An 11,041-nucleotide genomic window follows, 5' to 3' on the forward strand; every position below is an offset into this window, starting at 1 on the left:
GAGAAGATGTGTATAAACAAGATATCTAACAACAAAAAAGGAGAAAAATGATTGAATAAAGGAACTCTCAAACATTTGGTGATCTCAGATGTGTCAATACCAATGGTGGCTCATCATTTCAGTGAATCATTTCTTTGGATAAAAAAAGATTATGTAAACACTTACTCGAAATAGATATAATAATTTCAATCACAACTCACCAACTTTTTCAACTTTAGATTTAATAAATAATGTTAAAAAAAAAAGGTCATTGTATTTTGAATATATATACACAAAGAATAGACTTAATGGTAAAATTAAAAAATAAAAAAAAAGAAATATTTTACTCTTTCAAGGAATAATTTCCAAAGCATGTAGCCTCTTTAAACTAAAATTTTCCTTGAGAAAATGTTGAAAATATATAACAGTAGCATTTCACATATATGACCATGATTAAAACATTGTTGTTGGCCATAATTTGACCAAAATTACATTAGGAAGGAAAAGCATTTAATTCATCCAAGTAAAAACTTAGATGAAATTAAATTAATTTCAAACATTACTATTGACTATGATTTTAATCGCATCTAAACATGTAAACAATAGTCTTTCCTTGAGTTTTAGACTCTAATAATGAAATTAAATTATTTAGAAGTTCAACTATGGTCACACATGCCACCCAGTACATTCCACACCCTCGTGGTGTTGTCACATGACTACCACACGATCTCATAGGTCTACCACATAATTAATGTGTGCCTCTCATGAGAAGTCACATCTGCTCAGACCTTTGATATGTCTCTCATGTGTTGGCATGTGTGTAACATGTCACTACTTTATCGCACGTGTCTTATAGTTCATGCAGCTCCATTAGGTCAATTTGGCCTTTCATGATTATACAGGTCAAACATGAAATTACATAAAAAACAATAACTAGAATTCACATCAATGATATGGACATCTATCATCCTCAATTAAGGTAAACGACATATAATCACATATTTCTCCTTATCAACAATCCTTCATAAAATTAATTAAAAGGAAATAACCATGGTAACAATTCTTGACAGTACATGATTTAGGCATAAAAACAATCAAAATCATAACTACAATCCTTCATACCTATAGTTCTTATTCAAATCATCAAATCAAATGTGCCAATTCATCATAATCTCCTAATCTATCAGAATCATCATACTTTAATATGAATTTCAAAGGATGGGCAAATCCTACTTACTTGAAATTCATAAAAAGTAATGCATTAGCAAGCCCTTTTTTCCTTTTAGAATTGTTGCTGATCAGATTGCCAAGATGCATTATTAGAGTTGCCTAATGAAAGCCAGATGATCAAACTCTCTCACCCACTCAATTCTAGGGTTCTGTGAATTTAAGGATTATGAAATCGTAATCCTAAAAATGTAGCGACATGTCATATATAAACTAAAAACGCATTACATACACACGAGTGTTTATCACTTAAATTTAAATTCACATGGAATCAGTCTTATTTGACTAATGTGGCACAACACATAGGTATAGCCTCACTATACACGATGGTGTGTCATCTCGAATCCCTACTTTGACTTTCAAAAACAAGCTAACTAATGTAAAAAATTATCTTAGCCTTAAGAAATACCTATAGGTGTTACACCAAGAAATATGGGATTTGCCTCCTCTAACTTTTAAAGAAAGCTTACAAGAGAGTGGGAAACTCAAAAAGCTTGAGATACACATACAAATCTAGTATCTCTCCTATATTTATCGATATGAGATTTGCGTAAAGATGTCATGTTCATCCTTTTACGAGACTTAATGTCCTTGTTGAGGTTTGTTTTACATAGGGCTAGATTCGAGTCGAATCAAGCTCGAGCTCGGTTTGACTTAATAATAATATAGCTCACTCTCGAGCTCGGTCTTGTCAAGCTTGTTATGCTTGAGCTCAAACTCAGTTCGAATTTGACTCAGCTTATTTCAAATTCGAGTATTCCTTATTAAAATGATGTCGTTTTAATACATATCAGTCAAAACGATGTTGTTTTATATCAAAAATTTTAATTTACAAACTTTGACAATTAAGCTCGAGCTCGGCTCAAGCTTGAAAACATTGGCTCGAGCTCACTTAGGGCTGGCTTGTTTCGAGCTTGTTCGAGTCGAGCTAGAGCTCAAATGGGCTAAGCTCAAATCCAACCCTAGTTTTACTATCACTTAAAGAACATACAAAGTGGCTCTGAAACTATATGTAGCATTTTTGATCTAATAGTCTGATCTATTATCAATATATTATCTACTTTAGATATACAATCCATCATAGTTTTTGTTTTTGGGCTTTGCAATTTCAAATTTGTCTTAACAGTTTAAAGGGTGCTTATAGACTATTTAATCAGTCTTATTTTAGCATTCCCAAATGATGTGGGATACACATATAAACCTAACATCTTTCTCATATTTTGCCAATATAAGATTTTCCTAAAGATGTCATACAAACCAAGTTTTACGAGCTTGTTTTATGCCATACAAGGATTTATTCAATTTGCACACCAATTTATGATCCTTTTAGACAGTCGCAAAAATGATGCATACATGAGTCCCTCTTCATTTTTGGGCTCCATATCTTTCTCAAGTCACCATGCCACCCAAAAAGCCAAGATGAATGAATTTCCAACAACAAAAAGCCCAAGGATACAATACCTACTCAATTTTGGTCCAAATCCACCTTTGGGTATAGCCTCCTTAAATGGACTCAAAACCCACTTGTATAATTGCTTCAATTGGTCCAAAAGTGCAACTTTTGAAGTCCATTATTGGCCCAAACATCCAAGACCTCTTTTTTGAAGCCCAAAGAGCTCAAAGTATGTCTTTAGTTGGATTTGAACTAGAAAAGAAGATGGTTGTCTTTGTTAGGAAACAAGTTTCCTACATTTAAGGAAAAACTGTATTATTTTGTCTTGTATTAATTAATTTGGGCATGGGTTTAGTTTATGATGGGTGGCTTAACATGCATTAAGGATTTTAGTTGATTTTATATTAATTTTGTTGGCAAAAGTGTATCATTACTATCCATGCCTTTATATAAAGGGGTGGGCCTTCATTTGTAATTGTTGGTGGACATTTGAATGAAACTTGAGTAAAAGTATTGAAGCTTTTTCCTCATTTTCCTTTATCCAATCATCTTGGTGGAAGATTGGTGGTGGAAAACCCCAAGATTGGTGGATCCCTTTCCTTTATGCCTTGGTTTTTCATTAGTGTGCTCCTTAGAATCCAAATTACATGCATGTGAAGGGTTTTCAATCTTATGGTAGAGAGTTACAACATAATTATCATTTCTGCCACTGTATTCTACTTACAATTTAATTGCTATATTCTATATCAATTATGTATGTCCATAACTTGAAAGAAAGTTCATTGTGTCGTGATTATGATGAAATGAATTTGGTTGGATTTGGAGTTGATATGGTTGGTTAAATTGCAAGAACAAAAAAACTGCACATATCAAACGAACAATAAAAAAAAATTTTAATTCTTTGGTTTCTTGTTGCATTTTTGAATGAATATGTACCAAAAAACCACTTGTTGACACACATATACCTACCATCTAGGTCCCATTTACAAAGACATTGTTTATACCAATTTGTTTAATATACCAAGTATATTGAATAACCAAACTAAGTATGACCCTAACGGTGGCAACTTTGACAATAGGGCTAACGGTTTCAAAATAATCAACTCTAGGTCTTTGGTGGAAACCTTTAGCCACTAATTTGACCTTATTATCTTTGAACAGAACCATTTGGGTTATATTTAGCCTTAAACACCCATTTGCATCCAACCAAATGCATGTCAACAGTGGGATGGACCAAAGTCCAAGTATTATTAGCTAGTAAAGCATCAAATTTTGCTTGTATGGTAGCCTTCTACTGAAGATCAGAAAGAGCTTCAAATGTAAAGCTAGGTTCTAATTTGAAAGAAGACTCATTATTGGATATTTTGGAGATTGGAAAGGTCGAGTGTTCGGGTTTGGTTTTTGATTTGGTTAACAAGAGATGAAAATTTGTGATAATAAGTGAAGTTAAAGGTTTGGAGGAAGAAATACAATTATTTAACTGCACTTCAAGGTTAATAGTTGGATAACAAATGTTAGATGCTATGGTTTAAGGGGATTTAGGGCTAATATTCAAGTTGGTTGGTGTAGTATGAGTTAAATGAATAGAAACATTTGAAGGAAATAAACTAGAAATATCAAATGATGAAAAATTTCGATATTGATCCTATTTTGTGATAGGACTATAAGGTAACTTTGAAACTAAAGATGGAGAATGTATAGGCAAAGATTGAGAGATGATGAATTATTTTGTTTATAGGTTGTATGTTTGATGGAGAAGAATCAGAATCAAAAGAAGGTGTAGATAGCAATTGAGAAGATGAAGTAGGAGAAAAAGTCTATTGAATTAAAAGTTACCAACTCTTATGATTAGAATTAGAAAGATCTTGTTTGTGGAAAATATTCTACATAAAATTAGATTATGAAACTATATGTCCAAATTAAGGATCTAGTATAAAAGAAACTCATTTTCATCGAGTTTCAAATAGGATATAATATAGATTATGCCCTTGGGATAAAGACATTTGTAACCTTTGTGTTGTAGACTATAACTAACAAAGACATTTAGTGGTACGATATTGAAACTAGTGTTTGTTATAGGGTCCAAGATAAAGAAAAACAACACAACCAAAGGTTTTTAACCTAGAATAGTCAGGAAGTTTATTAAGCAGTTTATGAAAAGGTGAAATGGAATTAATTATTGAAGATGGTAGCATTTTTATAAGAAAGTTAACGTTTTGAAAAACCAGAGACAAAAATTTCAATGGAAGGCTAACTTTTGCTAGAAGAGTAAGTTCCACTTATAAAATTTGCCTATGTTATCTTTTGGCTGTACCATTTTGTTTGTAAGTGTGAGGACAAGGATGTCTAAAAAAATACTTGATTCTTGTAGCAAAACGAAAAAAACCCTATATTCACCTCCTAAATTTGATTGTAAGTGATAACTTTGTTAATTGTTATTATTTTGATTTCTAATTCCCTTATGTTGTAAGAAAATTTAATCCAATCTAATGGAATTATTTATCTTTTTGCATTTAGGAAGTTTTGAACATTTTTGGAGTAAATTGGGCCAAGAAGATTAAAAATTGGGACAAACCTATTAATCTACAAAATCTATGATACTGACTAGGTATGGGCAAGTGAAATGATGAGAGCAGATTTCAAAATTTAAATCTGAACATCCAAATCAGTTGAGATAGTCCAAAAAAGTCAAGATTTGCTTCCTAGAAAAGGGGTGGTTACTAGCTGGAAAAGGGGATTATTTTATATAGATTAAGAAGGATATATATCTTTTCCTTTCTTTTTGGGAAGATATATATCACATTTACTTGGCTGGATTAAGAGATTATTATTACCTTCTATTTTCAGATCTAAGTAAGGGAAAATATATATATATATACTTTTATTTTGTTGGGAGGATCATCATTGTAATTAGCAGAAACGTTTTTCTGGATTTTTGGTTGGCTTGGGATGGTTTATAGTGGCTAAACCCTTTTATCTTGGTTGAAGGGATCTGAAATCATGGAACTACAATAATTTTGAGATTAATTTTTGTTCTTTAATGCATCTTTTTAATTATTCAAGTATATATTATCTTTCTGAATTATTTTTCATGATTCTATTGGTTGATTGCTAAGGCACGCGATTAGTTTATCAATTAATATACTCTACTACTAGATTAGGTGTTGAATCCGTAATTGTTCAATCTATCTAATCGAAGTGGCAACTAGGATTTATTGTTTACTATGTTAGAAATTGTAAATCCTAAGAAAATAATCAACTGAATTAAATACAACATCATACGCTTGTGTTGTCTTGTTTCGTTGGTCTTTCTAATTCTTAATGCTATTGTTTATTAAATTCGAGATCATATCCAAGTTGTTAATCAATAAAGGTTAACTGGAATTAGGGCTAAATTTGAAGCAAGCTTGTTTGGGCTCAAAATGAGCTTTGCTTAAATGAGCTCGAGCCTAAGCTTGCCTTAAACAAGCCCGAGTACAAACGTAAGCCTGAATTTTAAGCAAAAAACGAATACGGGCTTGAATTTGAACACCAATTAAGTAAGTCGGGCTCAGCTTGCGAGTCACTCACTCAAATGAAAAAACATTTAATTTGGAAAAAATGACACCGTTTGTTTCTTGAAAAACGAGCCTAAAACTGAGTTGTCAAGCCTCAAATACGAGCCTAAGCCCGAGGTTGGGCTCACTAAAAACGAGTCAAAAATAAGTTGGGCTCTGTTTAGGCTCGGCTCAACTCGTATCTAGCCCTAACTAGAATACATGTTTTTGGTTAACTAATCATAAAAAATGACAGGTAATTAATATTACAACGAATATTTAAATAATTAATTTGATATTTTTGGTTGTCGATGATCAATCATAGGTCAATGGTGGATGTGATCGTAAACCAAGGTTTGTTTAATTGATTATTTGTTTTAGATTGTTTTGCTGAATTTTTATTTACTGTTTTTAATTATAATTCACATTCAATTTAAAACCCCCCTTATTTTCTTGTTTTGATTAATTTGTGACAATGTACTAATCGGAGCTCTTTGAGAGAATGATCCTTACTTTCTTTTATTATATTTTTGTTGTAAGAATTTAAGATTTTAATTTGGGTGTCGACGACAACACTTACCAGTAATTTCCTAATTTTATACTCAAATTATCTTTCAATAAATTTGTAGAGAGATTCAAAGAAGATTTTGCTTTAGACTTACTTTTAAGGGGAAAAAATCCAAATAAACTTAGTGAAATCATCAATGAAAAGCCTCCATAAATTAGAATGAACTAATTCAAGAGGTTTGGATGATTGAGAATATGAACAAGAAACATTATTCTATTTTAACTACCTTTATTAACATGCATTGCAAGATGAAAGTTCAAAATTAAGATCACAGGTAACATTCATAGTTTCCAAATAACATGCACAAATGTTTTGGCATTGGAATGACCAAACCTTGCACGCTATGAATTCATCTTAATTTTTGAAGCAAAAAAAGATTAAATGGCATGTGAATCATTAATGCACTCATAATTATTTAGACCATGCAAAGTAGACAACAACATATCAACATGCCTAAAATTTCCATAGTTAATATTATTTTGTGTACATGAAATATAAGTACTTGTATTGAGTGATTAAATACTAGTGGGTAAAATAGAAGAACTAGATTGATATCCAATGACTTGATTATGTGATCTGATTTAGATAGGAACAAAAGACTAATTGAGTTGTAAAGTCTATCTTTAAGCTATCCTTGAAGCATACTTGCTTGAGTGATTTTGTCTTTAACAACACATTTGCTAGCATAAAATTCAACAACAACATAGTTATCTATGGTTATTTTGAAATTCTAAGTAAAATTTTAGTGATGTAACAGAGATAAAACATTTTTACAATAAAAGGCTTTGGAATGAAAAGGACCAAAAACCAAAACATGACCAACCTAAATAATGTTTAGAGACTCACCATTTCCCACTTGAAACTTACATGCTCCTTTGTAATTAGTTGCTATAGTGAGTTGGGAGACATCGGGCATGACATGATTAGTTGCACTTGAGTCCATATACCAAGCGTAATCCCAGACACAAGTAAAAGTGGAAATCGGGATGGTAAAGCTAGACTGGTTAGTGTGTTGTGTAAAGTATGCCCTGGTTATGGGTTTCGGTGTAATGCTATGATGAAAGTTTGAGGCTAGATTAATAGAGGAATTAGGATGAGTTAAGGGTGACAAAACTAGTTCAACCATGTGTTAAAAATAAACTGGATGTGTGTTGGTTGGATGAGGTGTTGTAATCAATTGTCTTGAGTTGAAAGGACCATAAGCAAACTAATTATTGTTACTAGATTGACTAGTATAAAATTGAGAGAAAATTGAGGGATAATTTTAGTTAGTGTTGAACCTATAGTAACACTGAGGAGTTATTTGACCTATTTTGTCCCACACTTGCATATCACTTTGTCTTTAGTAGTAGCTCAGCCTCTTCCTTTTCCTAGATGTTGCATGGGAGGATAAGGATACTGGTGGCCACATTGAAAGGGTGCAAATCTATTAGTTTGTACACTCATGTGTGGAATTGAGTTTCCAAACTGTTTAGGTTGGTTTTGTGACATTGGAAAGGATTGAAAAATGTTTAGATCATAAACTATGTTCTCTACTTACGCAGTTTTGGTGGTTTGACAAGACTAGATATATTAATTAAGCTACTAAGGAAATCACTTAAAATAATGCCTCTGAAGTAAACATTGAGCATTTTGTAAACTAAGAGGCTCTATTCTTGAATCAATCCTACATACCATACTAGCTACCACTACATCATATTTTGGTTCTAGACCATCTAATATGCAGTTTATAAACTCCTTATCACTAATAACATGTCCTCCTAAAGCTATAACATCAACATAACTTTTCATATTAAGCACATAATTATCTACACTTAAGTTCTCTTTTTGGGTCATTTGCAATAGATTTATATCATGCAAAATTTGGGTGTTAGATGTAGTAACAAATTATTTTTCTAATGTATAACAAATTTCATTATTGTGTTGACATTTTGAAATAATAGGAAAAAATTCTTCTAATATAAAAGCTAATAGTCAACTAACAAGTAACTTGTCCACTATATTCCACACAACATAATCTGGATTGACTTTTTTCTTAACAAAAAATGAGTGAATTTAGGGTTCAAGATTTGAAGAAGAGAGTGAAAATTGTGAGAATTTCTTGACTTTAGAAGATTTTTATTGAGTGTTTTTCATTGATACACGTACAAAAATATTCACCCTTTATATAGCATAGCAAAAATTGTTAAGTTCAGTTATAATATTAAGAGAAGAAACAACTTACAAACAAAAACCATTAGTCAGTTTGATCAGCATTTCAACATTTGTCAACTGTTTTACTTTTTCCCAACAGATCGCATGTTGAATACTCTATTCTTCTTCCCCATCCTCACAAGGGAGATATTTCCCCAACTTATCCCCATTATAAGGATGATAAGGATTTTTTGTGCCTTACTTATGGGGAATAATCCACTTCCTTTTTTTTCTTTGTACCTGTGAGAAAAAATGCCCTTCCCTTTCCATTCTTGTACTCATAGAAAAAAAACTTCTTATTTTCCATCTTAGTCCCCTAGGGGAATTAATCTGTCCTCCCTTTTTTACTAAGTTCAGTAATACTTATAGGAGATCAAACAAATCAGTATAAAATAAATAATCATGTTTTCTTATTTAGGGAAAGAATTTCAGATAATATACAAAACATTTTATCTTTTGTAATAAAACATTTAAGAAACCTCACCATGAAGAAACAATGAAAATTCTAATTAATTAAATGTTTCATAATGATGTCCCTTATAATGTTACTTGCTGTTTCTTTCATACGATATTCACTTGCTACTATTTTATTGATACAAAGCAATATGTTAAAAATGAACCTTTAATGCTAAGGTTCAAGAGAAAAATCATTTATAATAAGAGATAAATAAAATGTTATGACAAAGTAAAACATGAAAAGACAATGTTTCACTGGGAATAATAAATAAACTATAAGAAATCCAATTCAAGTATGATCGACTTATATTATATGGGTTTGACTTTTGGCTCTTGTGATTTCATTTTCAGTTTTTATATCTTTAGGAAAACATATCAAATAAGTGATACTATTAGTATGGTGTCGAACCACATAAATTCGTATATTTTGTGTGATCACATTCTTGCTTTATTTTTCCCTTTGCTTACTGTACAATTTAATTCGATATGTTCCAAAACAACATTTATTCTTTACGATAAGAACATTTGAGATGTTTATAATGGATTGTGAATCTTTTTTTAGCAGGAATAAAGGAAAAAAAAGATGCTCATCTTTCTATTGAATAATTTATGATGTAGACAACCACTCTTGGTCTAGAAATGAAAATAATAGTTTTTTAATATAAAAGTATAATCACTTTTGCGATTTGGATTCGGATATTCGGTTCTAAATAGACAGACCAGTAGCATAGAATTATAATATATGTTAAGAATCTGAGTTAGTAACATAATGTCCTTAGACGGTCCTAGAAGAAGACCGTCTTCCCAGACAAAGAGGACGGCTTTGTCTTTGTCTGGGAAGACGTCGTCTTCCCCGACAAAGTTCTTCGTCTCCCAAGACCTCTCCGACGTCGATCGGGCCTCTAAATGGGAGGAAAGAGATCGTCGGAAGGAGATAATGCTTCGGGAGGGAGAGGCCATCGGCAATAGAGCCGGAGATGTCGTCGGAGATTTCAAAACGAAACCATAGGGTAAAACTACCATTTTTTAAAATTTAGGCTGGGAAAAATTTTAGTTTTTAAAATTTAGGGGGGCAAAAAAAGATAAAATTTTTAGACGTTAGGGTTCTGTTAAATTTAACCGGTCATGGGTGGGTGTTTGGTGTTTCCATAGTTAAAGGATGGATATTTGAAAAAACATCAAACCTTGGGTGGGAAATAGTCGTTTGGCCTAGATATATTTATAAACGTGAAAAAAGTTATAAATTAATAAATATGTTAAAGTTATCTTTGATAGGCTTGTGTATAATTCTAGTTAGTAAATACAAAAACAGATAAAAAAATGACATAAAAATTATATAGGTATGATATGGAGAATGATGAAAATATATTTGTAAAAAAGGGGTCATAAAATTTGGATAACAGAAAAATATTAAACGTGTATATACGAGTTTAATACTACACATTCAATCCCTAAATTCTAAACCCTATAAATAGATTCAATCTACAAACACATGTTTCAAACACATAACACAACCAATACTCAAATTGTAGCATAACTAATTTCAAATTGTAATCTATAACACAAAATGTAGCACAACCAGGTCAGATTAACTTGATTTTGACAAATGATCATAATTCCTTTCCATGATATATAACATGTCCATGCTATACTAGGTTTTATGATTAAAAATGCTCTAGAAATGTTAGC

Source organism: Mangifera indica, chromosome 19, assembly GCF_011075055.1.
Source record: "Mangifera indica cultivar Alphonso chromosome 19, CATAS_Mindica_2.1, whole genome shotgun sequence".
Taxonomy (NCBI): domain Eukaryota; kingdom Viridiplantae; phylum Streptophyta; class Magnoliopsida; order Sapindales; family Anacardiaceae; genus Mangifera; species Mangifera indica.